We start from the raw sequence: 6784 nt of genomic DNA on the forward strand, positions 1-6784 counted from the left end.
TTGGTTGATGAGATTCCTGGGGAGGAGACTCATGACAATTGAGTTTCTTTTTGGAGGATCTATCTTTAGGCAGGTATGAGAAGTTCAGAGAGCCTCTCCCTGTGCTTTGGGAAAGAAAGGGGCCAGAGACAGGAGGGCAGGAGAAGGTCAGAGAGACCCTGGTTCTGAGGCTCCTTCTGTGGTTTTCCAAGCTCCTTTAGTTCAAAGTACTTAGCATTCTAAAGTGGCATTCTTTGTGGTATTGTGAGCCCTAACAGTGCCAATAGCCAGTTAAGTATCTTTATCATTAGAAAATGTGTAAGGACTTCGGGGGCTGAGGCAGAACATTTTCCTGCAAGATAATTACAATGAACATCTCCAAGGTGTCTTTGGTAGTAAACTTTTCTTCAAACATTTCATGTAAAATGAGCATTTGAAATCATTTTATCCAGTTTAGTATTTTATATCTTCTAGTGTTACTATGTGAAAGAGTATTATTCAGAACCATAGTAGAACAAGATATTTATATTACATTCACAATGGACACTTTATATCTGAGAATAGTGTGACCAGTGAAAAAGCTATGCACCCTTTCTGAAAGAACCCACTTACCACCTGTTGGGTCAGTATCATTCATACATTATTGTCCCTCTTGAAAAAAAATTTGAAGCAGATATATTATGGAAGATGACAGTTATAAACATGCCCTCTGGGTATAAAGGATAGAAGAATTGATGTTTCTTTCTTTCTGTATTGTTTAGTGTTACTAGAGGGCAGCAAAGTCATACAATAAACATACAGTAAGATTAGACTATGATTCCATAACAGAATCAGATGCAGCTTTGAATTTGTTAAAAACTACAGATGGACTTTGAAAAGTAACTTTTTCCTGATTATAAAAGTACTGCTAGCACATTTTAGAAATTCAGAAAATGCAGAACAATACAAAGAAGAAAATGAGAATAACTTATAAACGAATCATATAGTTTAAATCTTAAAAGGTATTAAATGTTAATTCTTGGTTCATTCCCTTCCGGATTGCTTGTGTTTAGTCATTCTCTGCTCAAAACACCTAGACTGTTTTCTGTTTTCTGCACAGATACAGCATCTATTTATCTACAGTAATGTTCTGTGTGTTTTTTAACTAAATGGTATCATGCTCTATGTGTTATTTTATAACTTGCTTTTTCCTTTTAGCTTGGGATTTGCAGCTCTTTTAAGTATGTTTAAATATACTTCATTCATTTTCCCAACTTTTTATTTTGGAAAATTCAAATGTATAAAAACAAGCAGGGCCGGACGCGGTGGCTCATGCCTATAATCCCTGCACTTTGGGAGACCGAGGCGGGCGGATCATGAGGTCAGGAGTTTGAGACCAGCCTGGCCAACATGGTGAAACGCCGTCTCTACTAAAAATACAAAAAAATTAGCTGGGTGTGGTGGCACATGCCTGTAATCCCAGCTACTTGAGAGGCTGAGGCAGGAGAATCACTTGAACTCAGGAGGCAGAGGTTGCAGTGAGCCAAGATCGTGCCATTGCACTCCAGGCTGGTCGACAGAGCAAGACTCCATCTCGGGGTAAAAACCAAAAAACAAAACACAAGCAGGAGGCTGGCATGGTAGCTCACGCCTGTAATCCCAGCACTTTGGCAGGTCCAGGCAGGAAGATTTCTTGAGGCCAGGAGATCGAGACTAGCCTGGGCAATATAGCTAGACCCCATCACTATAAAAAATTAAAAATAAAAGAATTAGCTGGGTATGGTGGCACACACATGTAGTCCCAGCGACTCAAGAATCACTGGAGTCCAGGAATTAGATGTTACAGTGAACTGTGATTGCACTACTGCACTCCTTCCTGGGCAACAGAGAAAGACCCTCTCTCAACACACCAACACACATAACAGCAAGAATAATACAACAATTACTCACATATCCTTCACCTAGATTCATTACTGTTAATATTTTGCTACATTTGCTTTCTCTATCTTTGCTGAGTCATTTCAAAGTTACCTGCAGACATCCTGATACTGCAGCCCTAAATGCTTCAGTGAGTATCCCCTAAGAACAAGGGCATTTCTCTACATACCCATAATACAGTTATCACACTCAGGAAGTTTTACATTAACATACTACTGTTATCTAACATCGAGTCCATATTCAAAATTCCCTCACTTATCCCAATAATGTCTTTCATAGTTGTTGTTTTATCCCCAATCTGGGATCTCGTAAAGATTGTGCATTGCATTTAGTTGTCATGGGTATTTAGTCTCCTTTATTCTAGAACAGTCTATCCTTTCTTTTTTTCTTCTTTTAACTTTCATTGACTTTTTTTTTTTTTTTTTTTTTTTTTTTGTGACGGAGTCTCGCTGTGTCACCGAGGCTGGACTGCAGTGGCAAGATCTCAGCTCACTGCAACCTTCACCTCCCAGGTTGAAGCAATTCTCCTGCCTCAGCCTCCCAGGTAGCTGGAATTACAGGCACCCACCACCACGCCTGGCTAATTTTTGGTATTTTTAGTACAGACGGGGTTTCACTACGTTGGCAAGGCTGGTCTCGAACTCCTGACCTCAGGTGATCCACCCACCTTGTGCTGGGATTACAGGTGTGAACCACCACGCCTGGCCAACACTGACATTTTTGAAGAGTCCTCATCAGTTGTTTTTTTTTTTCTTCTCCAGAATGTCCCTCTATTTGGATTTGGATTACAAAAGTTCAACAATTTTTGGAAAAATCCTACCTAGGTAATGTGTCGTTCTCAGTGCATCATGTCAGGCAGCTTATGATGCCAATTTGTCCCATGGTAAGTTTTTTTTTAATCTCTGTGGGTACATAGTAGGTGTATATGTTTGCAGGGTACATGAGATGTTTTGATACAGGTATGCAATGTGATCATGGAGACACATGGGGTATCCATCCCCTCAAGCATTTATCATTTGTGTTACAAACAATCCAGTTACACTCTTTTAGTTATTTTAAAATGTACAATTCAGTTATTGACTATGGTCACCCATGGTAAGTTTAATCACTCAGTTATGGACCTTTCTCCATTGTAAAGGTCCTACTTGTAATTAATAAGTAATCTGTGGAATGATGATAATTTTAGACTGTGTAAATATTCCTCAGCATTTCAACCAATCATTTTAGCATCCATTAATGATTCTTTTCAGAATTCATGGTTATTATAGCATTTGCAAAATGGTAATTTGGTATTACTCTCTATTACTCCTTCTAAATTTATTAGTTGCCATTGTTCTGTAAATCAGACTTTCTCTTCTTCTTTCCCACTTTTTATTTTTTTACTTTTTTTAGTAACAGTACAGACTCATGGAGTCTTTCAAATCAGTATGCTAAAATCCATTTCTGTAATTGATCATTTTGATGTTCATATTGTCCCTAATTTGGCCAGTAGAACTGTCTGCGATGGGTTCTGCATTCTCTTGCTACATCTCCATCAACTTTTTGACCTTATCTTACTTTCTGTCACAGTAAGATGTTTCAAGCTCACTTTATGTTTTTGTTTCTCCAGACCCGTGGAATCAGCCATTTCTTCAAAACCCTATTTTGTGTTTGTTTGTTTGTTTTAATGGGGAATGGTGTTGAGAAACCACAATTTAGGTGTCAGGTGTGTTCTTTGCCACAGGGGTGTCATTGCTTCTAGGCTTTCTCAGAGGATAAAGCTAAGACATATGTCTTAAAAAGCATGAGTTTGGCCAGGTGTAGTGGCTCACACCTGTAATCCCAGCAGAACAAGGGAGGATTGCTTGAGCCTACGAGTTCGAGACCTGCGTGGGCAACATAGTGAGACCTTGTCTCTACAAGTAATTAAAAAAATTAGCCAGGCATAATGGCATGCACCTGTAGTCCCAGCTACTTGGGAGGCTGAGGTGGGAGGATCGCTTGAGCCCAGGAGGTCGAGACTGCAGTGAGCTATTATCACACCACTGCAGCACTCCATGCTGGGTGACAGAGCAACACCCTGTCTCAAAAAAAAGAAAAAAAAAAGTGATGAGTTTGCACTGATACCTTTAATTCCAATCCAACATCCCAGGATGCTGCTCCTTCCCTCACTTCATATTTCCTACCGTTACAACTCTGGATGGACCTCCAAAAATTTCAATGTATTTACTCTTTTGCACAATCCTACAGAGTGGTTTTAGAATTGTTGTACCAATATTATCACCACCAACAAACCTACTAAAGTTTATAATTTCTTTGCATTTTTAAAAACTAACAGTGTTTTATTTTTTTCATAAAAAATCTTAAATGTGGCAAAATGTTCATATTTGTCAATTCTGGATGATAATTACATGAGTGTTAGTCATATTATTCATTCTTTTCTTTTAAAAAAATTGTTATTGAAGTATAGAATGCATACAGAAAAGTGCATTTATTGTACATGAAGAGCTAAATGAATTTTTACTAACTGACATATGTGTATGTGTGTGTGTGGGGTGCTTCTCTATGTAGATATACAAAAATATAAATGTTGTTTTCTAGCTTGTGTAAATTTTAAGACACATTCCTAAATTGTACTTCAAAGTGACTGTACCAGTTTATTCTCTTAAATAGAGACTATTTGCCTACAGGCATGACAAAATGGAATATCAAATAACTTTACTTTTTGCCAATCTAGTGGATGAAATATTAGTTTCCTATTGCATTTCTCTGGGTAGAGGTAATTTTTTTGTTGTTCGGTTATTGGCTACTTGTTTTCATCTTAAAGTGAATTGCATGCTTATTTCATCGTTTTTCTATTAGATTGTTAGTCTCTTTGTTTTCTACTTTAATATTATCTATTTTAACATTATGATATTTGTCTTGGGGTAAGACTGTAACTTTGAGCAGTAAGCACTTGTTCCAGCATCATTTGTTTATTTATGTAAAAATGGGCTGGGCATGGTGGTTCATGCACTTTGTAATCTCAGCACTGCGGGAGGCTGGGGCAGGTGGATCACTTGAGTCCAGGAGTTTAAAACCAACCTGGGCAACATGGCAAGACTCAGTCTCCCCAAAATTGCAAAATTAGCCAGACATGGTGGTGTGCACCTGTAGTCCCAGCTACTCAAGAGGCCTAGGTGGAAGGACCGCTTGAGCCCAGGAGGCAGAGGTTGCAGTGAGCCAAGATGACGGCACTGCACTCTGGCCTGGGTGACAGAGTGAGACCTTGTCTCAAAAAAATAAAAACAAAATATGTATGTAGAAATGCTCTTATTGGGTTTTCTCTGTTATGAAAGTGATTTTGTGTGTTTTAAATTTTATTTGTGTAAACTTATGGGGCACAAGTGCAATTTTGTTACATGGATATATTACATAATGGTGAAGTCAGGGTTTTTAGTGTGTCCATCACTGGAATAATGTACTTTGTGTCCATTAAGTAATTTCTCATCATCTACTCCCTGCCCTTTCAAGTCTTGATTATATGTTTATTCAAAAAATAAATATTTCTCCCAGTAAATAAATATTTCTCCCAGATAGGTAGAAAATAAGAATTGCCCCCATACCATCACCACATACAATACAGTTTTTAGTGTGCATCCTAGTCTGTTTTTTATTTTTTGTTGTTGTTTTGTGTGTGTGTGCTTCTAACACCCTTTATGGACTTAATTTTCCTTTCCCTTTTTTTATGATTTTACTATTAGCAAGTACTTTTTTTTTTTTTTTTAAGTTTAGGATCTGTCTTTGAGGCATCCTTCCTGCTGTATTTGTCTATCTATGGTGCTGTTTATATTGTCTTACAATTGTCTTTAGGAGAAGTGTACTCTCTGTAGAGCCAGCTCTCCCTCATTGCTTTTCTAGAGTCTGGGTAGGATAAACATGACCTTGTGCAACATTTTGAGTTGTGACTCTGTATTAGTTTGTTCTCACACTCCTAATAAAGACACACGAGACTGGGTAATGTATAAAGGAAAGAGGTTTAATTGACTCACAGTTCCACATGGCTGAGGAGGCATCACAATCATGACTGAAGGTGAATGAGGAGCAAAGTCATGTCTTACATGGTGGCAGGCAAGAGAGTGTGTGCAGGGGAACTCCCCTTAATAAAACCATCAGATCTTATAAGAACTCACTATCATGAGAACAGCATGGGAAAGATCCGCTCCCGTGATTCAATTACCTCCCACCAGGTCCCTCCCACAACCTGTGGGAATTATGGGAGCTACAATTCAAGATGAGATTTGGGTGGGGCACAGCCAAACCATATCAGACTCTGTTAAATGAAAAAGGCCTCCGTACATCATTATTCTTGTAACAAATCACATCCAATTTACAAGTGTTCTCCTGTAAATTCTGGAGAAACAGAGGCCCTGAAGTTATTGGTGAGCAAGTCTGGGAAATGGAAATGGAGGTTCCAATTCCTATTTTTACTAATTTAATGTGTATAAAATGTTATCCATATCTTTTCTTCATTCCTTTGTTCCTTCCTTTCTTTTGGGGGACTTTCATAGGTTCATTCAAGAGTTTTAACCCTTAACTCATTTTTCTCACAAGGCCTTAAATTCCACAACCTCATCATCTACCACCTTTGGTGCTTTCAGAATCATAACTCTCAATGTTGAAGAGTGGGCTACTGCATGGAAGGTGGGTGCAAACCCCTAAAATTTCCACCCCTGGTTCTGGAAAGTGAGAAATTGGGGATTTCAATACTGCAAGCCATCCTTCACATTCTAAACTCATTGTCTTTACTTAGTTCCGTCAGCATTTCTTTCTCCCAGTCAGTGGGGTATTGGCATGGACTTGTACTGGTTCATAAGAGCTGATTGGTAAGTTTTCAGGAATTTGCAAGCTGGTTGTTAAGCACAGTCAT

At 38.5% G+C, this 6784-nt stretch overlaps 1 long non-coding RNA gene across 2 annotated transcripts in view; it reads left to right on the top strand.

Moving 5' to 3' along the window:
- Nucleotides 1–6784, top strand: part of LOC129022400 (uncharacterized) — a 127840-nt gene that overhangs the window by 10263 nt on the left and 110793 nt on the right. For both annotated transcript variants that reach the window (XR_010125275.1, XR_010125274.1), the window contains exon 2: nucleotides 2658–2779. This is a non-coding gene — a long non-coding RNA (uncharacterized LOC129022400). The remainder of the gene's footprint in view (nucleotides 1–2657; nucleotides 2780–6784) is intronic.

The sequence above is a fragment of the Pongo pygmaeus genome, chromosome 22 (genome assembly GCF_028885625.2).
Source record: "Pongo pygmaeus isolate AG05252 chromosome 22, NHGRI_mPonPyg2-v2.0_pri, whole genome shotgun sequence".
NCBI classification, from domain to species: domain Eukaryota; kingdom Metazoa; phylum Chordata; class Mammalia; order Primates; family Hominidae; genus Pongo; species Pongo pygmaeus.